Source organism: Phocoena sinus, chromosome 7 (genome assembly GCF_008692025.1).
Source record: "Phocoena sinus isolate mPhoSin1 chromosome 7, mPhoSin1.pri, whole genome shotgun sequence".
NCBI classification, from domain to species: domain Eukaryota; kingdom Metazoa; phylum Chordata; class Mammalia; order Artiodactyla; family Phocoenidae; genus Phocoena; species Phocoena sinus.
Genome location: NC_045769.1, coordinates 45,924,840 through 45,951,668, shown reverse-complemented (window position 1 = coordinate 45,951,668; position 26,829 = coordinate 45,924,840).

Below are 26,829 nucleotides of genomic sequence, written 5' to 3'. Positions count from 1 at the left end.
TTCTCTCTCCACCCTTATTTTTAGCACTCAGTAAATAACAGAGGGACAGAATTGGCAGTAATTCCATTTTGTTCCATGTCTCAGGCTCTGGTGGAATTTAACCTGTCATGCCAGCCCACATTAGAAATGTCATGTTAGGCTGGTTTTCCCTTATTCCCATCTATGGAGGATTACACTTCTCCCTCCATGTCGGTTAAAAGGGATTCTTCACTCTTCTTTCTTATGAAGGGCTTGTCACTTTCTGGATTTTAGTTTATTTAGGTTACTTTGTGTTCTCTGTTCCCTGATAGGTTTTTTAAAAAATTATCATTATGTGCTTTTCCAACTTTTGATTAAAAGAGTAGGAGTAACAGTCTTACACCTTCCAACAACCAAACTGAAAGTAAGAATCCTGCTAAAAGTTGAGAAGAGAAAAGCAAGTCACAGAAAGGTTATTAAGTATATATTGAGCATTTTTCAAGCTTTCGATTCTATAAATAGGACCTAAGAAACAAGCAAGCAACAAAGTGCCAAGGCCTCATATTTTCTCTTCTTAGGTACCTCTGTCTCCCCAGTAGATTCTCATAATTCATGAATAATCCCTACCTTAATATATCAGGGCAAGTGATGCATAGGAATGTGGCATAGCCAAAGGAGGCCCTCAGAATCATGTGAGTCAACTTACCCAGTCTTCTGCAGTCTTGCTGCATCTGTTCAGAGGAAACACAAGTGAGTTACCTCTGTTGGGAAGTATTAAATAAAGTGAGATTGAGTCACTTCTCTTGGTTACTCTGGTAAAAAATGGTCAGGCTCACTGATGCAATAAGAAAGCGATCATGGATACACTGTTTTTCTTGAACAAGAAATTACTTATATGCTAAAAGGATAAAGTCTTATGTTCCACACGACCCTTTCTATACCACTCACATAAAATGCACAAGCCCATAGACTGGCATCCTCTCATGTGAAAGATTCCTCACATCTCATGGTCTAAAACTGACCCATAAACATCAGGTGTTCCTCTATGAACAACAAAAGATCAAACAAGGAGTTGAGGTACACACTTGTGTCCTCAATATGGTGTATATTTCAAGTACAGGTTGCTCAACGTAATTCTTTGATCATTAGTAAACCAAAGTGAAAAAAATCATGAACAGTGTCTAAGGAATCCATGTTCATTACAACTCAGTGGCTGACAATAATAATGATGTTGTAATACTTAAATTGTACATCATATGTTCCAGGTACTATTCTAGTTCTTTACATTTAAGCCTTACCGAAACAAAGCAAAACACTATGAGTTAGGTACAACTGTTATCCCCGTTTTACTGATGAGCAAATTGAGGCAAAAAATGCTCAAGGAATTTGCTCAAGCCACAAATGATGGTTTATTGTATATAAAGCTCTTAGGGTAGAAACTTGAATTATGTTGCTATTCAATTGCAATTTAGAGTAACTAATTGTCCTAATTATCAGATATTATTCATTGTCATAATACTGATGAGAATCAGGGATGGCTCTTCTGACAACGTACTGAATAGAATCATTTTTTCAACTGCTAACTTATTTTAAGAAACATTCACTCCTGTCTGTGTTCTTCCTTCACATCAACTTTACTTATATTCTGAAATGAAAAGAAAGATGTTCATGGAATAGAAACAACCAAAGTAACATAGGAAAAAAGCCAAATTGTGCACATCTTTAAATTTATCATTATCACTCTCAAGGAGAAAATACTCTTAGATTATACCGTATTGCTTTATCCTTTTACACTTCTGCCTTTTCAAACAATAAAAGAAAATGCTGTAAACTAAAAGAATATATTCCAACTCTGTGTTATATCTATAAACTTTATGTTGAGAGCCACTTTAATGATGCATAATACTCTATCACCCTCCACTCTGCTTATCAGAGAAACACTCCCCAAATCAGGACTTACCCTAAAGATACATTCTATCTGCCAGAATGCTCCCAGCCCAATCATTTTGTTAGAAAATATGAATTCCTTTTGGTTGAAACTAGACATGGGTGTGGTGAAAGTGAGACTGAGAAAAAGGCTTTGGAGAGAAAAGAATTGAGAAATAGCTTTAGGTTATGGTTAGAAAAGGGAAAACAGATTTATATTCCATATGAAATATGTATGAAATAAAAAGGCTGTGATAAGATAAAATATAATTTAAAGAAAAATACTTTGATAATGTGGGTACATTCCTCTTCACATAGAGTATTTGCCAATCATTTTAACATCAACCAAGCCTACTTGGAAAACAATACATTTGATTCCATACTGCAAAACAATTTATTCTAAGATGAACACTGGGTCAATCTTATAATCAATAAAAAAATAAAAAACATAAACACACAACAACAAAGCAGTCACCCTTCCAAGTGGCAGTGAATTGTATCTTTACCAAAAATATTTGGCAACATAGTCCCACAATGATATGACATAATGAACCACGGCTGTAATTGGATATAAGACATCAGTCTAAGAAACCATAGACAGTTTATTTTTCCAAAATTACAACTACAGGATTATATTACTGTATCAAATTTTATAAAATCCAATTCTTAAGGTCACATAATACCTTAAATTTATATTTCTCACTATACTCACTGTATATTTCTAAGTAATGAAAATTCCTAAAAAAGTTCTAAAATTTTTCATGTTTTAGAGTTCCAAATAATTTGTCAATCAACAGTAAGGTATTTAACCAGCAATTAGAGTAGAAGGGTAAAAAAAAACTAAATTATATATGAGGTACCATAATAGTAAAAAAAAATAATAATCAAAGCTAACAATTGAAAATACTTTATCATTTTCAAATGAATACCATGCCTGGTTTCTAAATTCCTATTTCCATGCTCCATTCTGTAATTAATTTTATACCTGGCTACCAGAATAAAATTTTAAGAAAGTTGATACATAGTAACCTATTACCTATCATATCAAAATCACTCAAACTTAGCTATTTTTTTACTAACTCTTTTCTCTTCCTATAATTTGCTGCCTTCTTTTTTTCTCCAGTTAATACATTTCAATTTTAGCATTTTTTACATTATATTTAAATGGTATAAAAATACTCGGGTCCAGCTCCATTCAATACACTCCATGGATCAGCTTGTATTTGTCAGTCCCTCCATAAAAATGGAGGCTAGTGGGAGACTCTCACATTAATTTGTATTCATGCTGAGTAAAATCATAATCTAAAATATAGTTTTTATTATTTTATTTTAAAAATTAAATCCACAATAAATGATTCTATTTAAAGTCATCCAATCATGAATTTGGCAAGTCTTTCTTGAAGGGGGACCTTCAAGATGGTGGAAGAGTAAGACGTGGAGATCACCTTCCTCTCCACAAACACATCAAAAATACATCTACATGTGGAACAACTCCTACAGAACACCTACTAAACCCTGGCAGAAGATCTCAGACTTCCCAAAAGGCAAGAAACTCCCCACGTACCTAGGTAGGGAAAAAGAAAAAACTGAGACAAAAGAATAGGGATGGGACCTGCACTTCTGGGAGGGAGCTGTGAAGAAGGAAGTTTCCACACACTAGGAAGACCCTTCACTGGTGGAGAAGGGGGGCGGGCGGAGGGGAAGCTTCGGAGCCACGGAGGAGAGCACAGAAACAGGGGTGCAGAGGGCAAAGCGGAGAGGTTCCCCCACAGAGGATCGGTGCCGACCAGCACTCACCAGCCTGAGAGGCTTGTCTGCTCACCCACTGGGGTGGGTAGGAGCTGGGAGCTGATGCTCAGGCTTCAAAGGTCAAACACCAGGGGAGAGGACTGGGGATGGCTGCATGAAGACAGCCTGAAGGGGACTAGTGTGCCACAGCTAGCCAGCAGGGAGAGAGGGAAAAAGTCTGGATTTGCCCAAGAGGCAAGAGATCATTGTTTCAGGATGCACGAGGAGAGGGGATTCCTTCCCTGTGCACACAGAAGGCAGAGTACCACCTAAGTGAGCTCCAGAGAAGGGTGCAATCTGTGGCTATCAGCTCAGACCCCAGAGACAGGCATGAAACGCTAACTCTGCTGCCACTGCTACCAAGAATCTTGTGTGAAAGCACAGGCACTAACCACACCCACCTGTGAGCCTGTGCAGCATGCCACTGCCAGGGTCCCAAGACCCAGGGATAACTTCCCCGGGAGAGCACATGGTATGCCTCAGGCTTTGCAATGTTATGCTGGCCTCTGGTGCTGCAGGCTTGCCCCACATTCCAATTATAACTAAAATACCCCTCCCTCTCCCAGGCCTGAGAGAGCAAGAGAACCCTAATCAGCTGCTGCTTTAACCCCCTCCTGTCTGGGTAGGGAACAAACACCGGAGATTGACCTACACACAGAGGTAGGGCCAAAACCAAAGCTGAACCCCAGGAGCTGTGTGAACAAAGAAGAGAAACGGAAATTTATCTGTACAGCCTCAGGAGCAGTGGATTAAAGCCCCACAATCAATTTGATTAACACTGATTCTGTGGAGTACCTGAATAGACAGCAACGAGTTTAGTTTTTAGTGCTTGTTATAATTGGTGAAATTGTTTATTGGTTTGGTTGCACTCTTTTTATTTTATTATTTTTTAAAATTGTTTAAATTTTATTTTATATTATTTTCTTCCTTTATTTTTTCCCTTCTATTTCTTCTGAGCCGTGTGCCGACAGGGTCTTGGTGCTCCAGCAGGGTGGCAGGCCTGAGCCTCCGATGTAGGAGAACTGAGTCCAGGACACTGGACCACCAGAGACCTCCCAGCCACATGCAATATAAATTGGCAAGAGCTCTCCCAGAGATCTCTGTCTCAACCCTAAGACTCAGCTCCACCCAACGGCCAGCAAGCTCCAGTTCTGGATGTCCCATGCCAAACAAGTAGCAAGACAGGAACACAATCCCACCCATTAGAAGAGAAGCTGCCTAAAATCATAATAAGTTCAAAGAAACCCCAAAACACACCACCAGAGGTGGACCTGCCCACCAGAAAGACAAGATCCAGTCACACCCACCAGAACACAGGCACCAGTTCCCTCCACCAGGAGCCTACACAAGCCACTGAGTGAATCTTACCCACTGGGAGCAGACACCAAAAACAACGGGAACTAAGAACTTGCAGTCTGGGAAAAGGAGACCCCAAACACAGTAAGTTAAGCAAAATGAGAAGACAGAAAATACACAGCAGATGAAGGAGCAAGGCAAAAACCCACCAGACCTAACAAATGAAGAGGAAATAGGCAGTCTACCTGAAAAAGAATTCAGAATATCATAGTAAAGATGATACAAAATCTTGGAAATAGAATGGAGAAAATAAAAGAAACGTTTAACAAAGACCTAGAAGAACTAAGGAGCAAGGAAGAAATGATGAACCACACAATAAATTAAATTTAAAATTCTCTAGAAGGAATCAATAGCAGAATAACAGGCAGAAGAACGGACAAGTGACCTGGAAGATAAAATAGTGGAAATAACTACCGCTGAACAGAATTAAGAAAAGAGAATGAAAAGAATTGAGGAGAGTCTCACAGACTTCTGGGACAACATTAAATGCACCAACATTCAAATTATAGGGGTCCCAGAAGAAGAAGAGAAAAAGAAAGGGTCTGAGAAAATATTTGAAGAGATTATACCTGAAAACTTCCCTAACATGGGAAAGGAAATAGTCAATCAAGTCCAGGAAGCACAGAGAATCCCATACAGGATAAATCCAAAGAGAAACATGCCAAGACACATATTAATCAAACGATCAAAAATTAAATATAAAGAAAAAATATTAGAAGCAGCAAGGGAAAAGAAACAAATAACATAGAAGGGAATCCCTATAAGGTTAACAGCTGATCTTTGAGCAGAAACTCTGCAAGCCAGAAGGGAGTGGCAGGACATATTTAAAATGAAAAGGAAAAACCTACAACCAAGATCACTCTACCTGGCAAGGATCTCATTCAAATTCAGTGGAGAAATCAAAAGCTTTATAGACAAGAAAAAGCTATGAGAATTCAGCACCACCAAACCAGGTTTACAACAAATGCTAAAGGAACTTCTCTAAGCAGGAAACACAAGAGGAGAAAAAGTACTACAGAAACAAACCCAAAACAATTAAGAAAATTGTAATAGGAACATACATATCAATAATCACTGTGAATGTAAATGGATTAAATGCTCCAACCAAAAGACACAGACTGGCTGAATGGATACAAAATAAGACCCTTATATATGCTGTCTGCAAGAAATCCACTTCAGACCTAGGGACAAATACAGACTGAAAGTGAGGGGATGGAAAAACATATTTCATGTAAATGGAAATCAAAAGAAAGCTGGAGTAGCAGTTCTCATATCAGACAAAATAGACTTTAAAATAACGAATATTATAAGAGACAAAGAAGGACATTACATAATGATCAAGGGATCAATACAAGAGGAAGATATAACAATTGTAAATACATATGTACCCAATATAGGAGCACCTCAATTATTAAGGCAAGTGCTAACAGCCATAAAAGGGGAAATCAACAGTAACACAATAATAGTAGGGGACTTTAACACCCCACTTTCACCAATAGGCAGATCATCCAAAATGAAAATAACTAAGGAAACACAAGCTTCGACTGACACATTAGACCAGCTGTTCTTATTTGATACTTCTAGGACATGCCATCAAAAACACAGAATACCCTTTCTTCTCAAGGACTCATGGAACATTCTCCAGGATAGATCATATATTGGGTCACAAATCAAGCCTTGGTAAATTTAAGAAAATTGAAATCGTATCAAGTATATTTTCTGAGAACAATGCTGTGAAACTAGATATCAATTACAGGAAAAAAACTGTAAAAAATACAAACACATGGAGCCTAAACAATACGCTACTAAATAAGCAAGAGATCACTGAAAAAATCAAAGAGGAAATCAGAAAATACCTAGAAACAAATGACAATGAAAACACGACCATCCAAAACCTATGGGATGCAGCAAAAGCAGTTCCAAGAGGGAAGTTTATAGCAATACAATCCTACCTCAAAAAACAAGAAAAATCTGAAATAAACAACCTAACCTTACACCTAAAGCAATTAGAGAAAGAAGAACAAAAAACCCAAAGTTAGCAGAAGAAATCATAAAGATCAGATCAGAAATAAATGAAAAAGAAATGAAGGAAAAGATAGCAAAGATCAATAAAACTAAAATCTGGTTCTTTGAGGAGACAAACAAAATTGATAAACCATTAGCCAGACTCATGAAGAGAAAAAGGGAGAAGACTCAAATCAACAGAATTAGAAATGAAAGGAAGATGGCGGAAGAGTAAGATGCGGAGATCGCCTTCCTCCCCACGGATACACCAGAAATACATCCACACGTGGAACAACTCCTACAGAACTCCTACTGAAGGCTGGCAGAAGACCTCAGACCTCCCAAAAGGCAAGAAACTCCCCACGTAACTGGGTAGGGCAAAAGAAAAAACAGAGACAAAAGAATAAGGACGGCACCTGCACCAGTGGGAGGGAGCTGTGAAGGAGGAAAAGTTTCCACACACTAGGAAGCCCCTCCGCGGGCGGAGACTGCGGGAGGCAGAGGGGGGAGTTTCGGGACCGCGGAGTAGTGCACAGCGACGGGTGCGGAGGGCAAAGCGGGGAGATTCCTGCACAGAGGATCGGTGCCGACCAGCACTCACCACCCCGAGAGGCTTGTCTGCTCACCCGCCGGGGCGGGCGGGGCTGCGAGCTGAGGCTCGGGTTTTGGTTTTGGACGGAGCTCAGGGAGAGGACTGGGGTTGGCGGCTTGAACATAGCCTGAAGGGGTTAGTGCACCACGACTAGCCGGGAGGGAGTTCGGGGAAAAGCCTGCACCTGCCGAAGAGGCAAGAGACTTTTTCTTCCCTCTTTGTTTCCTGGTGCGCGAGGAGAGGGGTTTAAGAGCGCTGCTTAAAGGAACTCCAGAGACGGGCGCGAGCCGCGGCTAAAAGCGCGAACCCCAGAGACGGGCGCGAGCCGCGGCTGAGGGCGCGAGCCCCCGAGACGGGCGCGAACCGCGGCTGAAAGCGCAAACCCCAGAGACGGGCGCGAGCCGCGGCTAAAACCGCGGACCCAAGAGCCGGGCGGGAGACGCTAAGGCTGCTGCTGCCGCCACCGAGGGGCCTGTGTGCGAGCACAGGTCACTCTCCACACCCCTCTTCCGCGGAGCCTGTGCAGCCCGCCACTGCCAGGTTCCCGGGATCCAGGGACAACTTCCCCGGGACAACGCACGGCGGGCCTCAGGCTGGTGCAACGTCACGCCGGCCTCTGCCGCAACGTCACGCTGCCTCTGCCGCCACAGGCTGGCCCCGCACGCAGTGCCCCTCCTTCCCCCATCCCCCAACCCCCGGCCTGAGTGAGCCGGAGGCCCCGAATCAGCGGCTCCTTTAACCCCGTCCTGTCTGAGCGAAAAAACAGACGCCCTCCAGCGACCTACACGCAGAGGCAGGGCCAAATCCAAAGCTGAGCTCCTGTGAGCTGTGAGAACAAAGAAGAGAAAGGGAAATCTCTCCCAGCAGCCACAGAAGCAGCGGATTAAAGCTCCACAATCAACTTGATATACCCTGCATCTGTGGAATACCTGAATAGACAAGGAATGATCCCAAATTGAAGAGGTGGACTTTAGGAGCGAGATCTATGATTTTTTTTCCCTTTTCCTCTTTTTGTGAATGTGTACGTGTATGCTTCTGTGTGAGATCTTGTCTGTATACTCTTGCTTCCACCATTTGTCCTAGGGCTCTATCCGTCCATGACTTTTTTTTAAAAATTCTTTTTCTTAATAATTAAATTTAATTGTAATAACTTTATTATACTTTACCTTCGTTCTTTCTTTCTTTCCTTCCTTCCTTCCCTCCTTTAGACAACGAATCACCCCAAATTGAGGAGGTGGTCTCAGGGAGCAGGATTTATGATTTTTCCCCCCTTACCTCTTTTTGTGAAGGTGTATGTGTATGCTTCTGTGTAAGATTTTCTCTGTATAGCTTTGCTTCCAACATTTGTCCTAAGGTTCTATCCGTCCCTTTTTTTTTTCTAAATATTTTTTAATTCAATAACTATATTATACTTTATTTTATTTTTACTGTATCATCTTTCTTTCTGTCTTTTTTCCTTCTTTCCCTCCTTCCTTCCTTCCTCCCTCCCTCCCTCCCTCCCTCCTTTCTTTCCTTCTTTGCTTCTTTCTTCCTTCCTTCCTTTCCTCCTTTCCTTCTTTCTTTACTCATACTTCTACTAATTCTCCCTACTTTTTCTCCCTTTTATTCTGAGCTGTGTGGATGAAAAGCTCTTGGTGCTCCAGCCAGGAGTCAGGGCTCTGCCTCTGAGGTAGGAGAGCCAACTTCAGGACACTGGTCAACAAGAGACCTCCCAGCTCCGCATAATATTAAACAGTGGAAATATCCCAGAGACCTCCATCTTAACACCAGCACCCAGCTTCACTCAACGACCAGCAAGCCACAGTGCTGGACAACCTATGCCAAACAACTAGCAAAACAGGAACACAACCCCACCCATTAGCAGAGAGGCTGCCTAAAATCATAATAAGGCCACAGACACCCCAAAACACACCACCAGACATGAACCTGCCCACTAGAGAGACAAGATCCAGCCTCATCCAGCACAACACAGGCACTAGTCCCCTCCACCAGGAAGCCTACACAACCCACTGAAACAACCTTAGCCACTGGAGACAGACATCAAAAACAACGGGAACTACGAAAGTGCAGCCTGCAAAAAGGAGACCCCAAACACAGTAAGATAAGCAAAATGAGAAGACAGAAAAACACACAGCAGATGAAGGAGCAAGATAAAAACCCACCAGACCTAACAAATGAAGAGGAAATAGGCAATCTACCTGAAAAAGAATTCAGAATAATGATAGTAAGGATGATCCGAAATCTTGGAAGTAGAATGGACAAAATGCAAGAAACAGTTAACAAGGACCTACAAGAACTAAAGATGAAACAAGCAACGATGAACAATGCAATAAATGAAATTAAAATCACTCTAGATAGGATCAATAGCAGAATAACTGAGGCAGAAGAACGGATAAGTGACCTGGAAGATAAAGTAGTGGAAATAACTACTGCAGAGCAGAATAAAGAAAAAAGAATGAAAAGAACTGAGGACAGTCTCAGAGACCTCTGGGACAACATGAAACGCACCAACATTCGAATTATAGGGGTTCCAGAAGAAGAAGAGAAAAAGAAAGGGACTGAGAAAATATTTGAAGAGATTATAGTTGAAAACTTCCCTAATATGGGAAAGGAAATAGTTAATCAAGTCCAGGAAGCACAGAGGGTCCCATACAGGATAAATACAAGGAGAAACACGCCAAGACACATATTAATCAAACTGTCAAAAATTAAATACAAAGAAAGCATATTAAAAGCAGCAAGGGAAAAACAACAAATAACACACAAGGGAATCCCCATAAGGTTAACAGCTGATCTCTCAGCAGAAACCCTACAAGCCAGAAGGGAGTGGCAGGACATACTGAAAGTGATGAAGGAGAATAGCCTGCAACCAAGACTACTCTACCCAGCAAGGATCTCATTCACATTTGATGGAGAAATTAAAACCTTTACAGACAAGCAAAAGCTGAGAGAGTTCAGCACCACCAAACCAGCTTTACAACAAATGCTAAAGGAACTTCTCTAGACACGAAACACAAGAGAAGGAAATGACCTATAGTAGCGAACCCAAAACAATATATAAAATGGAAATAGGAACATACATATCGATAATTACCTTAAATGTAAATGGACTAAATGCTCCCACCAAAAGACACAGATTGGCTGAATGGATACAAAAACAAGACCCTTATATATGCTGTCTACAAGAGACCCACTTCAGAACTAGAGACACATACAGACTGAAAGTAAGGGGATGGAAAAAGATATTCCATGCAAATGGAAACCAAAAGAAAGCTGGAGTAGCAATTCTCATATCAGACAAAATAGACTTTAAAATAAGGACTATTAAAAGGGACAAAGAAGGACACTAAATAATGATCAAGGGATCGATCCAAGAAGAAGATATAACAATTGTAAATATTTATGCACCCAACATAGGAGCACCTCAATACATAAGGCAAATACTAACAACCATAAAAGGGGAAATCAACAGTAACACATTCATAGTAGGGGACTTTAACACCCCACTTTCACCCATGGACAGATCATCCAAAATGAAAATAAATAAGGAAACACAAGCTTTAAATGATACATTAAACAAGATGGACTTAATTGATATTTATAGGACACTCCATCCAAAAACAACAGAATACACATTTTTCTCAAGTGCTCATGGAACATTCTCCAGGATAGATCATATCTTGGGTCACAAATCAAGCCTTGGTAAATTTAAGAAAACTGAAATTGTATCAAGTATCTTTTCCGACCACAACGCCATGAGACTAGATATCAATTACAGGAAAAGATCTGTAAAAAATACAAACACATGGAGGCTAAACAATACACTACTTAATAATGAAGTGATCACTGAAGAAATCAAAGAGGAAATAAAAAAATACCTAGAAACAAATGACAATGGAGACACAACGACCCAAAACCTATGGGATGCAGCAAAAGCAGTTCTAAGGGGGAAGTTTATAGCAATACAAGCCCACCTTAAGAAGCAGGAAACATCTCGAATAAACAACCTAACCTTGCACCTCAAGCAATTAGAGAAAGAAGAACAAAAAAACCCCAAAGCTAGCAGAAGGAAAGAAATCATAAAAATCAGATCAGAAATAAATGAAAAAGAAATGAAGGAAACGATAGCAAAGATCAATAAAACTAAAAGCTGGTTCTTTGAGAAGATAAACAAAATAGATAAACCACTAGCCAGACTCATCAAGAAAAAAAGGGAGAAGACTCAAATCAATAGAATTAGAAATGAAAAAGGAGAAGTAACAACTGACACTGCAGAAATAAAAAAAATCATGAGAGATTACTACAAGCAACTCTATGCCAATAAAATGGACAATCTGGAAGAAATGGACAAATTCTTAGAAATGCACAACCTGCCAAGACTGAATCAGGAAGAAATAGAAAATATGAACAGACCAATCACAAGCACTGAAATTGAAACTGTGATTAAAAACCTTCCAACAGGGGCTTCCCTGGTGGCGCAGTGGTTGAGAGTCCGCCTGCCGATGCAGGGGACACGGGTTCGTGCCCCGGTCCGGGAAGATCCCACATGCCGCGGAGTGGCTGGGCCCGTGAGCCATGGCCTCTGAGCCTGTGCGTCCGGAGCCTGTGCTCCACAACGGGAGAGGCCACAACAGTGAGAGGCCCGCGTACCGCAAAAAAAAAAAAAAAAAAAAAAAAAAAAAAAAAAAAAAAACCTTCCAACAAACAAAAGCCCAGGACCAGATGGCTTCACAGGTGAATTCTATCAAACGTTTAGAGAAGAGCTAACACCTATCCTTCTCAAACTCTTCCAAAATATAGCAGAGGGAGGAACACTCCCAAATTCCTTCTACGAAGCCACCATCACCTTGATACCAAAACCAGACAAGGATGTCACAAAGAAAGAAAACTACAGGCCAATATCACTGATGAACATAGATGCAAAAATCCTCAACAAAATACTAGCAAACAGAATCCAACAGCACATTAAAAGGATCATACACCATGATCAAGTGGGGTTTATTCCAGGAATGCAAGGATTCTTCAATATACGCAAATCTATCAATGTGATAAACCATATTAACAAATTGAAGGAGAAAAACCATATGATCATCTCAATAGATGCAGAGAAAGCTTTCGACAAAATTCAACACCCATTTATGATAAAAACCCTCCAGAAAGTAGGCATAGAGGGAACTTTCCTAAACATAATAAAAGCCATATATGACAAGCCCACAGCAAACATCATCCTCAATGGTGAAAAACTGAAAGCATTTCCACTAAGATCAGGAACAAGACAAGGTTGCCCACTCTCACCACTCTTATTCAACATAGTTTTGGAAGTTTTAGCCACAGCAATCAGAGAAGAAAAGGAAATAAAAGGAATCCAAATCGGAAAAGAAGAAGTAAAGCTGTCACTGTTTGCAGATGACATGATACTATACATAGAGAATCCTAAAGATGCTACCAGAAAACTACTAGAGCTAATCAATGAATTTGGTAAAGTAGCAGGATACAAAATTAATGCACAGAAATCTCTGGCATTCCTATATACTAATGATGAAAAATCTGAAAGTGAAATCAAGAAAACACTCCCATTTACCATTGCAACAAAAAGAATAAAATATCTAGGAATAAACCTACCTAAGGATACGAAAGACCTGTATGCAGAAAATTATAAGACACTGATGAAAGAAATTAAAGATGATACAAATAGATGGAGAGATATACCATGTTCTTGGATGGGAAGAATCAACATTGTGAAAATGACTCTACTACCCAAAGCAATCTACAGATTCAATGCAATCCCTATCAAACTACCACTGGCATTTTTCACAGAACTAGAACAAAAAATTTCGCAATTTGTATGGAAACACAAAAGACCCCGAATAGCCAAAGCAATCTTGAGAACGAAAAAAGGAGCTGGAGGAATAAGGCTCCCTGACTTTAGACTATATTACAAAGCAACAGTAATCAAGACAGTATGGTACTGGCACAAAAACAGAAAGATAGATCAGTGGAACAGGATAGAAAGCCCAGAGATAAACCCACGCACATATGGACACCTTATCTTTGATAAAGGAGGCAGGAATGTACAGTGGAGAAAGGACAGCCTCTTCAATAAATGGTGCTGGGAAAACTGGACAGGTACATGTAAAAGTATGAGATTCGATCACTCCCTAACACCATACACAAAAATAAGCTCAAAATGGATTAAAGACCTAAATGTAAGGCCAGAAACTATCAAACTCTTAGAAGAAAACATAGGAAGAACACTCTATGACATAAATCACAGCAAGATCCTTTCTGACCCACCTCCTAGAGTAATGGAAATAAAAACAAAAATAAACAAATGGGACCTAATGAAACTTCAAAGCTTTTGCACAGCAAAGGAAACCATAACCAAGACCAAAAGACAACCCTCAGAATGGGAGAAAACATTTGCAAATGAAGCAACTGACAAAGGATTAATCTCCAAAATTTACAAGCAGCTCATGCAGCTCAATAACAAAAAAACAAACAACCCCATCCAAAAATGGGCAGAAGACCTAAATAGACATTTCTCCAAAGAAGATATACAGAATGCCAACAAACACATGAAAGAATGCTCAACATCATTAATCATTAGAGAAATGCAAATCAAAACTACAATGAGATATCATCTCACACCAGTCAGAATGGCCATCATCAAAAAATCAAGAAACAATAAATGCTGGAGAGGGTGTGGAGAAAAGGGGACACTCTTGCACTGCTGGTGGGAATGTGAATTGGTTCAGCCACTGTGGAGAACAGTATGGAGGTTCCTTAAAAAACTACAAATAGAATTACCATATGACCCAGCAATCCCACTACTTGGCATATACCCTGAGAAAACCAAAATTCAAAAAGAGTCATGTACCAAAATGTTCATTGCAGCTCTATTTACAATAGCCAGGACATGGAAACAACCTAAGCGCCCATCATCGGATGAATGGATAAAGAAGATGTGGCACATATACACAATGGAATATTACTCAGCCTTAAAAAGAAATGAAATTGAGCTATTTGTAATGAGATGGATAGACCTAGAGTCTGTCATACAGAGTGAAGTAAGTCAGAAAGAAAAAGACAAATACCGTATGCTAACACATATATATGGAATTTAAGGGAAAAAAATGTCATGAAGAACCTAGGGGTAAGATAGGAATAAAGACGCAGACCTACTGGAGAACGGACTTGAGGATATGGGGAGGGGGAAGGGTGAGTTTTGACAGGGCGAGAGAGAGTCATGGACATATACACACTAACAAACGTAGTAAGGTAGATAGCTGGGGGGAAGCAGCCGCAAGGCACAGGGATATTAGCTCGGTGCTTTGTGACAGCCTGGAAGTGTGGGATGGGGAGAGTGGGAGGGAGGGAGACGCAAGAGGGAAGACATATGGGAACATATGTATATGTATAGCTGATTCACTTTGTTATAAAGCAGAAACTAACACACCATTGTAAAGCAATTATACCCCAATAAAGATGTTTAAAAAAAAAAAAAAATGAAATGAAAAAGGAGAAGTAACAACTAACACTACAGAAATACAAAGGATCATGAGAGATTACTACAAGTAACTCTATGCCAATAAAATGGAAAACCTGGAAGAAATGGAAAAATTCTTAGAAACGCACAATCTTCCTAGACTGAACCAGGAAGAAATAGATAATATGAACAGACCAGTCACAAACACTGAAATTGAAACTGTGATTAAAAATCTTCCAACAAACAAAAGCCCAGGACCAGATGGCTTCACAGGTGAATTCCATCAAACATTTAGAGAAGAGTTAACATCTATGCTTCTCAAACTCTTCCAAAATATAGCAGAGGGAGGAACACTCCCAAACTCATTCTATAAGGTCACCATCACCCTGATACCAAAACCAGACAAAGATGTCACAAAGAAAGAAAACTATAGGCCAATATCACTGATGAACATAGATGCAAAAATCCTCAAAAGAATACAAGCAAACAGAATCCAACAGCACCTTAAAAGGGTCATACACCATGATCAAGTGTGGTTTATCTCAGAAATGCAAGGTTTCTTCAATATATGAAAATCAATCAGTGTGGTACACCATATTAACAAACTTAAGGATAAAAATCATATGATCATCTCAATAGATGCAGAGAAAGCTTTCGACAAAATTCAACACCCATTTATGATAAAAAAAAAAAAACTCTCCAGAAAGTAGGCATAGAGGGAACCTACCTCAACATAATAAAGGCCATATATGACAAACCCACAGCCAACATCATTCTCAATGGTGAAAAACTAAAACCATTCCTGCTAAGATCAGGAAGAAGACAAGGTTGCCCACTCTCACCACTATTATTCAACATAGTTTTGGAAATTTTAGCCACAACAATCAGAGAAGAAAAAGAAATAAAAAGAATCCAAATCAGAAAAGAAGAAGTAAAACTGTCACTATTTGCAGATGACATGATACTATACATAGAGAATCCTAAAGATGCTACCAGAAAACTACTAGAGCTAATCCATGAATTTGGTAAAGTAGCAAGATACAAAATTAATGCACAGAAATCTCTTCCATTCCTATACACTAATGATGCAAAATCTGAGAAATTAAGGAAACACTCCCATTTACCATTGCAACAAAAAGAATAAAATACCTAGAAATAAACCTACCTAAGAAGACAAAAAACCTGTATGCAGAAAACTATAAGGCACTGATGAAAGAAATTGAAGATGATGCTAACAGATGGAGACAGATACCATTTTTTTGGATTGGAACAATCAACATTGTGAAAATGACTATACTACCCAAAGCACAATGCAATCCCTATCAAACTACCAATGGCATTTTTCACAGAACTAGAACAAAAAATTCCATAATTTGTATGGAAACACAAAAGACCCCAAATAGCCAAAGCAATCTTGAGAAAGGAAAACGCAGCTGCAGGAGTAAGTCGCCCTGACTTCCAACTATACTACAAAGCTACAATTATTGAGACAGTATGGTACTGGCAGTAAAACAGAAATGAAAATCAATGGAATAGGATAAAAAGCCCAGAGATAAACCCATGCACATATGGTCACCTTATCTTTGATAAAGGAGGCAAGAATATACAATGGAGAAAAGACAGCCTCTTTAATAAATGGTGCTCGGAAAACTGGATAGCTACATGTAAAAGAATGAAATTAGGGCTTCCCTGGCGGCACAGTGGTTGAGAGTCCGCCTGCCGATGCAGGGTATATGGGTTCGTGCCACGGTCTGGGAGGATCCCACATGCCGCGGAGTGGCTGGGCCCATAAGCCATGGCCACTGAGCCTGCGCTCCACAAAGGGAGAAGCCACAACAGTGAGAGGCCCGCATACTGCAAAAAAAAAAAAAAAAAAGAATGAAATTAGAACACTTCTTGACACCATATGCAAAAATAAACTCAAAATGGATTAAAGACCTAAATATAAGGCCAGACACTATGAAAGTCTTAGAGGAAAACATAGGCAGAACACTCTATGACATAAATCACAGTAAGATCCTTTTTGACCCACCTCCTAGAAAAATGGAAATAAAAACAAAAATAAACAAATGGGACCTAATGAAACTTAAAAGGCTTTGCACAGCAAAGGAAATCGTAAACAAGATGAAAAGACAACCCTCAGAACCAGAGAAAATATTTGCAAATGAAGCAACTGATAAAGGATTAACCTCCAAAATTTACAAGCAGCTCATGCAGCTCAATATCAGAAAAACAAACAACCCAATCCAAAACTGGGCAGAAGACCTAAATACACATTTCTCCAAAGAAGATATACAGTTTGCCAACAAACACATGAAAGGATGCTCAACATCACTAATCATTAGAGAGATGCAAATCTAAGCTACAATGAGGTATCACCTCACACCAGTCGGAATGGCCATCATCAAAACATCTACACACAATAAATGTTGGAGAGGGTGTAGAGAAAGGGAACCCTCTTACACTGTTGATGGTAATGTAAATTAATACAGCCACTATGGAGAACAGTATGGAGGTTCCTTAAAAAACTAAAAATAGAACTACCATATGAGCCAGCAATCCCACTACTGGACATATACCTTGAGAAAACCATAATTCAAAAAGAGTCATGTACAACAATGTTCATTGCCACACCATTTACAATAGCCAGGACATGGAAGCAACCTAAGTGTCCATTGACAGATGAATGGATAAAGAAGATGTGGCACATATATACAATGGAATATTACTCAGCCGTAAAAAGAAACAAAATTGAGTTACTTGTAGTGAGGTGGATGGACCTAGAGGCATCTGTTACAGAGTAAAGTATGTCAGAAAGAGAAAAACAAATACCGTATGCTAACACATATTTATATGGAATCTAAAAAATGGTTCAGATGAACCTAGGGGCAAGACAGGAATAAAGACGCAGACATAGAGAATGGACTTGAGGACATGGGGAGTGGGAAGGGTAAGTTGGGATGAAGTGTGGGAGTTAACATTGACATATTTACACTAGCAAATGTAGAATAGATAGCTAGTGGGAAGCAGCTGCATAGCACAGGGAGATCAGCTCAGTGTTTTTTGACCACCTAGAGGGGTGGGATAGGGAGAGTTGGATGGAGGTGCAAGAGGGAGGGGATATGGGGATATATGTATACATATAGCTGATTGACTTTGTTATACAGCAGAAACAAATGCGACATTGTAAAACAATTATACTCCAACAAAGATGTTAAAAAAATCTTTCTTGAAACATTGAATTATGTAAAGAAACACCATATAACAACAACAAAATCAGTGACTTAATCACTCATTCGACTAGCATAAACTTATGAAGCCTAACTATATTGGAGGATATTGGAGGATTTTCACTGACTCTTCATTGAATGTCTTGCTTTCCCCTCTGGGTTTTCATGCCTTTTTAAAATCTATATAATAAACAATTATATATACTTTGTATTAGTCCATTTCTGGGATCTAAGAATTTATATTCTCCATGGCCTCAAGATGAGTATCACTGCATGCAGACATTTTCTTTTCAGAGGTACAAAGAATAGAATTTATCTTGAAAAATGAACTGCCCCTAAATGCAGGCAGCTGTTTTCAGAACTCTATACTCCTAGAAATCGTTGAGCTGCTAGAAGGCATTTGAGTCTGGGTAAACTGACAAATTTCCACTTGTAAGCCTTTCAGTACAAGGGATGATATTTTTAAAAATATTAATGTTCTTTTCTCTTCTGCATTTTGTGTACCTGATCTTATCCCTTGAAATATTTAAGATTTTTAGAGTACAAATGTAAAGACAATGTTAATATACTGCTTCTTATATTCAAAATAGGAATTTCAGTTTCTTTGGGGGTGGGCTATTTTTCTTCATTAATCTTTTGCCCTCTTCTTTCAATATGATCAGCTCAACTATGGCAGAAAATATATTAAAACAAGAGGCAGAGGCTCGAAGTCATTTGATGTTGGCCAAGTCATTTAATTTTCTAAGACTCTGTTTCCTCACATGTAAGATACAGGGATTAAACTAGAAAGTTTCTAAAGTTTACTCTACGAATTTATTTTTTATTTTTGGCTGCATTGGGTCTTCATTGCTTCATGCGGGCTCTCTCTAGTTGTGGTGATCAGGGGTTACTCTTCATTGTGGTGCACAGGCTTCTCATTGCGGTGTCTTCTCTTGTTGCTGAGCATGGGCTCTAGGCATGTGGGCTTCAGTAGTTGCAGCATGTGGGCTCAGTAGTTGTGGCTCATGGATTTAGTTTCTCTGTGGCATATGGGACCTTCCCAGACCAGGGATCGAACCCATGTCCCCTGCTGTGGCAGGCAGACTCTTAACCACTGTGCCACCAGGGAAGTCCCAAGAATTATTAATTAGACTTGTTGAGTTTGCTATTTACACTTTACATGGAACATGATTACTTTAGGATGTGTCTACATAATGTCAAACATTAAATCAATTTAATAAAATTATTTATCCAGTCATCCAGATGTTTTGTCTCTTTGACACCAAACATCGAGGAGAACTGGAATTTGGACATATTTGACCTGACATTTTAAGCACCACTGCATAGGCCTGGCCAATCAATATATTAGTTTGTATCTAGTTCCCAGTAAACATTTTTATATGTTAATGAGGTTCTTCTGTCTAATATCTGGTTTTGAATTACAACTATTTTATAATTTCTCAAGAGCTGATTGAAATTTGAATAAACCACCAGAAGCTTGGTGAGCCTAGTTTACAGAAAGACTTATCTCACTAACTGATTCTATGAATACCCTAGCTGAACTTGAGGATGAGACAGGCAACCTGGTTTCCTATAAAAGTTTTGATTTTCAATTTTGGAATGCTTGGAAGAATCAATTCCAATGCTACCAATAACTATAACTGATATTTAACAATTCATAGGTCTATGTTCCTCATCCGTGCATATCTACGCTTATTCTTTAGAGCCACAGCTTGCTCATTCTACCTGATCATTCCTTATTGATGATAAAACACATTTGGTCACCATCCTAATGGGAAGTACTTCCCATTAGGATATCATCTTCCAGATGCTTTGTGTACAGGATCTGTTTTATTTTTCAACTTAAAACTTATTTGCCATTGTCAAAGTGTGGAGTGTGTTTGGCTGGATGTACAAGATAAATAATTATGATTATGTGGTCACCATACTTTAGGGTTATCGGAGGAAGCCTAGATGCAAATAATTAAAGACTGGAGACTTTGGAAATGAGAAGAAAGTTTAGTTACAGTGAGTCAAGGTAGTAAAAATCGCTATCTATTATTTCTATTACAGTGGTTAAAAAAGACTATAACATTTTCATTTCAAAAATTAGGACACAAAGTTTCAAAAGGGCTAAAGTAACTGTCCAGCCATACAAGTAACTGTCTGCACCAGAATTCAAACTCCGGTCCATCTGTCTCCAAAATCCATGTATTTTCCAATACACAACATTGCCACTATGCCAAAAAGGTCAAAGGACCTTTATCTCACACAAGCTCCACAGATTTATTTGAACTGTTTTGCAAAGTTTTAAAAAATTATTTTAACACTGGATGTTTCACATAAGATCCAGATTTCTGACTTCTCCAGAAAAAGTCAGAAGTTCTAGAAACACTGACCCCACAAATTAGGGAGTTAAATAATGTATACTTCCCTTTAAAATAGACATATATTATCCAGTTCACCCTAGTCCCCACCATCCTTTACTACCTCCCTATCAATGTGTGTGAATATCTATTGTATGAAAATATTAAATATTATGCCATTAGATAACTAGAATAACACCCAGTTTAATTAACTTACTTAAATTACATGCATAGCCTCATTTAAATGCATGAGACAACAATTAGATATTAAAATAGGAGAGGAAGCCAGAGTTGAAAAATAGACACATTTAAACAAAGTTTTCATTTAACTACCATCAAATTAATGAACACGGGCTTCCCTGGTGGCGCAGTGGTTGAGAGTCCGCCTGCCGATGCAGGGTACACGGGTTCGTGCCCCGGTCCGGGAAGATCCCACATGCCGTGGAGCGGCTGGGCCCGTGAGCCATGGCCGCTGAGCCTGCGCGTCCGGAGCCTGAGCTCCGCGGGGGGGAGAGGCCACAACAGTGAGAGGCCCGCGTACGGCAAAAAAAAAAAAAAATTAGTGAACATGGTGAGAATCTCCCTTCAGTCCTAAATAAACATTTACTTATCATTTTAATCTGCTTGAAATATAACTGCCCCAATTCAGATTCACACAAATGGTAAGAAAAATGTATCAAAGACATTGCATGATTTGCACACAAAAAATGTGACACATAGGCGGTATTGGCTGCCATCACATTCAGATGGAACACATGATGTTATCTAATGTATGAAAATCATTCCATTCAAAACAATGTGATCACAGAGCCAACATCCTCTTGCTCCCCTATAAGACTATGACACATACACATCTGTCACCCAGCTGTGTAATCCAGATTTTCTAAAAATAAGAAGTGCTCTTTTCAAATAAAGAAATCTTAACAACATTACTTTTTTGGATAAGTGTTTTGAGCCAGACAAATTCCATACCAGATGACAAGTCTTATCCTTTCAATCCATTATGGTTTTGTCATGAATCCAGAAAGGTTAAATGGCATTATAAGTTAATAAATGTTGTTTTACTAGTCTTCCCTAATAGGTCTTGTAAAAAGATAACTTAGTCTCATAAATACTTGGCAGAAGAGTCAGGTTGTAGGAGGTAGTAGAACCATACAACTTTGAACTTACAAAGTTCCAAGAAGTAAAGTTGTTATCTGGAGGATCCACAAAAAAGCAAAAGAAGTAACAAATGGCATTTAACATTTTGTTTGCTTAACACATTTTATTGTGTGCCTATGTTCTAGACACTGGGCCATGCATGTTAAAGAAAACCAGGCATGGTCCTTGCTCTCATGCAGCTTGCATTCTAGTGGAAGGGAAAGGCATTAATCCAAGAATAACATGTAAAAATGTTCTCTGTCAAATGTTATGAAAGAGATTTGATCTGGAGGCAGGTGACCTCCTCAAGGAAATGAGGTTTTGCACTGAAATCTGAAGGACAAGTGTTAACTATGTGAGGAAAAAAATTGGGCAGTTAGCGTGAAATCAATGGAAAGCTTTTGAAGGGTTTAAATGGGAAATAGGTTGATTTACATTATGAAAAGATCTCTTTGACTACCATATGAAGAAGTGATTTGAAGGAAGGTAGATTGGATGTAGGTAGTGGACTAGTGCAGTTACTAGATGTATTTGTTATTTATGCTTGTGTACCAAAGTGTAATGGCTTAAAAAGCAGTCATCTATTATCTCACAGATTCTGTGGGTCAGGAATCTGGGTATAATTGGGTTCTCTGGTTCTAGCTGTCTCACAAGGTTGTAATCAAGGTGCCATCTGGAGATGCAGTCAACTCAAGGTTCAACTGGAGGAGGATCCACTTCCAAGCTCACACATGTAGCTGTTGGCAGGATTCAGCTCCTCACTGGATCTTTAACCAGAGTCTCAGTTTCTGGCTGTTTCTTGGACAGAGCTATCCCTCAGCTCCTTGCCACTTGGGCCTCTCTATAGGCCAACTCACAGTATGGCAACTGGCTTTCATCAGCATAAGCAAGTCAGACAGCAAGAGAATGAGAAAAAGACGGAACTCCAAGCTGTTTTGTAACCCAGTCTCAGATGTGATATTTATTAGCCACCAGGTATAGCCCCAAGAGAAGGTATTATACACACACATGAACACTTGGAAACAGAGATCCTTGGGAACCATCTTTGATGCAGCCTATCACAGTGGGCAATAGACAATGGTAGCTTGGATTAGGAAGGGATGGAGATAAGTGTGTGGATTCAAGAAGTATTTATTTAAAGAAAGAAATGAAATACATTTGATGATAGATTTTTACGGGTTAAATTGTGACACTTCCCCCCAAATTCATATGTTGAAGCCTTCCCCCAGTACCTCAGGATGTGATTATATTTGGAGACAGGACTTTTAAAGAGGTGTTAAGTTAAAAAGAAGCCATTAGATTTGCCCCTAATCCACTCTGACTGCTGTCCTTGTAAGAAAAGGAAATTTGAACACACAGACACCAGTGATGCATGCACACAGAGGAATGACCATGTGAAGATATGCAGAATGGTGGCCATCTGCAAGCCAAGGAGAGTTGCCTCAAGAGAAATAGAACCAGTAGACACATTGATCTTGGACTTCTAACTCCAGAACTGTGAGAAAATATGGTGCTAAAGCCACATAATTTATGGTATTTCATCATGGCAACCCTAGAAAACTAATACAATTGTCAACTCTGGAGATGAGGGACATGGAAATGTCAACAAGTTTTGCTAGGCTGTTTAACAGAATAAATGGTGATGTTCTGCCCTGATAGAAAATACTAAAATAGGATCAAGTTTGGGCATATTCTTTTACTTTCATTAAACAAGTATTTATTGTTTAACTATCATGTTCCAGGTGCTATTCTATGCCCTGGGGATAGAAAAGAGACAAAACAAGTGGTCACTACCTTCATGGGGCTTACATTCTATGTAATGCATGGATCTGCAGTTCAAGAGATCTGAGGTGGAGATAGATATTTATGAATCATCTGACCAAAGGGATGATTAAAGCCATAGGTGAGCATGAGATATATAGGTAGAGAGTAGAAAGTAAAAACAAACCATCATAAAAAGGGAGAACATAACACCAAGTCTTGATACACTCCAACAGTGAAGGCTGATTATAGGGGAATGAATCTACACAGGTGGTAAGGGGAAAAGGAGGAGAGTGGGAAAAAATTGTTTCACATAAGCCAAAGAAGGAGAGTGTTTAAAAGCAGAGGGAATTGTCAACAGAGTGGAATGCTGGTGAGAGCTCAAATGAATTGAGAAGTAAAAATATGTGTTGGATTTAGTGCCATGGAGGTCATTTGTAATGTTGGTGAAAGCTGGATAGGTAGAGGGTCAAGACTGAAGAGGGTGGTGAGTAGAGAGTGAGAGGTGAGGAAATGTAGATAGGAAGAAGAGTCACCTCATCCAAGAAATATGTGTGTGGATTGGCAGATAGAAAGAAGAAGCTGAGTGAGTGAGAAGAGGATGAATCTACACAAAAAAAAGAAATGTTAGCAAATCATGTGAGGTAGCTAGGTAGCTAAGTAGAAGAAGAGCATAAAACTCAAAGCACGGGTGATGGGAAGGACTGGCCCCACCATAAGAGGAAGTGGAGCTTCTTCAGTCTGAGATGTGAGCAGATTGTATGATGGTATGAGGCAGAAGCAGTATGAATAGCAGTCAAAGACATAGACTCAAATTAGAGTCCTGACTACCTGAGTGAGAATCTATGACTCTCCACTTGCGAGTTGTGTGAGCATAGGCAAATTACTCAAACTCCCTGTGCCTCAGTTTTCTCAACTATAAAATGGTGATAAAATTAATCTTTGTTTCCTAGGTTTGTTATAATTATTAAGTTAGTTAATCTATGCAAAGTTTAAAGATTAGTGTCTGGCATACAGCAAGCATTAGGCATGCATTTATTACTATTATCTTTCTAAACTAGAGGTAAGGTGATCTGTTGAGGGTGAGGGTGAAAGAGGAGGGTTGGAGGTTTGGTGACAGTAAAGAGGGTTGGAGATAGGCACTGCTGAGTGGAAAAGTAGTCCAGAGATATAGTAGGATTGTCATCAATGTTGGGAGCCCTTTTAGGGTTGAGATTGTGAATTTGTAGTAGACCCAGGCTGTTCTATTATGTGACATTTTCAGCAGTTTTTAGCTATTAGGAGAAGCAGTAGAGAGGGTAGAAATTTGAGTACAACCACTCGGGGTTTTGCCTGACAGACTGGTAGGACAAAAAGACAATAGAACAAGGGAGTTGGAGCTTATTGACAAAAACTGTGTGAATTGTGTTTACATTAGGCTGGATAAAGAGGGGCATAAAAGAATGAGATTGATTTTGGATTTGGACAAAATAGAGAGACCTCTTTCACAATGGCCACAGATAATAACAAGGGAACATCTTGTTGGTCAAGATGATTATCTTTTGGCTCTGATTTAATCCCACTCTGTGTCAGTTAAAATAGAATTTAATGTTATCCAAACAAACAACAATGGTGTGAGGTGATGTTGTCAAAATGGTGTCACAGAACCTCTGTCTCCCTACAAAGATCAATAATTAGCTACTCACCCAATAAAAGCAGCTTTGGGAGAGCTCTGGAGTCCATTCAAGAAACTTGAGCAACACACTGGAACAAAAAAAAAACAAAAACAAAAAACTGAGAATGACCACACAAAAAGAGAAGGAAGACAGCTTCATTTTGCCTGAATCATTCCACACACCAAGCTGGCATTGCTCAGCACAAAGAGGGAATTTCTCAACTAGAAAGCATTCCCCTTGTTAGGAAAGGAAGAGCAGGGCGAGCAACTAGTTTCCTCAGCCTTTTGGGGAACTACATAAAGATCTTGCTTTGGTTTCACCCTACCCAGCAAAGCTGAGACATATAGAGACAGCTAAGAACAAAGAAGAAAACCAGTTTCTTCAAACTGGTCACCTTATGCAGACACTTGCACAAGGCTACAGGGATCACAAAGAATCAGAGAAACATTACTCCACCAAAGTAATATAGCAAACCTCCAGTAACTAGCACTAAAAATATGTAAATCCAGGAATTGCCCAATAAAGAATTCAAAATAATCGTTCTAAAGATGCTCAGAGACCTATAGGAAAACACAGATGAACAATTTGACACTACCAGGAAAACAATACAAGAATAAAAAGAGAAGTTCAATAAAGGGATAGAAAACATTAAAAAAAACAACAACAACAGAAATTTTGGAGCTGAAGAATACAATGATTGAACTGAAGAATTCAATAGAGAATTGCCTTCAGTGGCAATCTTGGCCAAGCAGAAAAAAGTTTCAGTGAGCGCAAAGACAGATCAATTAAAATTATCTAATCAGAGGAACAAAAAGAAAAAGAATGAAAAGGTAAATAACCAATAAGAACCTACTGTGTAGCATAGAGAACTATGCCCAATATTTTGTAATAACCTTTAAGGAAAAAGAATCTAAAAAAAGAATATGTATCTGAATCACTGTGCTGTACACCTGAAACTAACACAACATTGTCAATCAACTATACTTCAATTTTTTTAATTTTAAAAAAAAGAATGAAAAGGAACAAAGAAATCCTATGGAACTTATGGGGTACCATGAAGAGACATACTGTAATGCATCATTGGAGTCCCAGAAGGAGAAGGTCGGGGGGAAAGAGTATAAGGTTTATTTAAAGAAATATGACTGAGAACTTCCCAAATCTCAGGAGAAATTTGGACATTCAAGTTCATGGAGTTAATAGCTCTAAAATTTCAATCTAAAGCAATCTTCTCGGGCTTCCCTGGTGGCGCAGTGGTTGAGACTCCGCCTGCCGATGCGGGGGACGCAGGTTCATGCCCCGGTCCTGGAGGATCCCACATGCCGCGGAGCGGCTGGGCCTGTGAGCCATGGCCGCTGAGCCTGCGCGTCCGGGAGCCTGTGCTCCGCAACCGGAGAGGCCACAACAGCGAGAGGCCCACGTACCGCAAAAAAAATAAAAATAAAAAAAAAGTAAAGCAATCTTCTCTAAGACAGATTATAATAAACATGATTAAAATCAAAGACAAAAAGGAAGTTTTAAAAACAGCAAGAGAAAAAATTTCTCCCATACAAAAGACCCCCATAAGGCTACCAATGGATTTCTCAGCAGA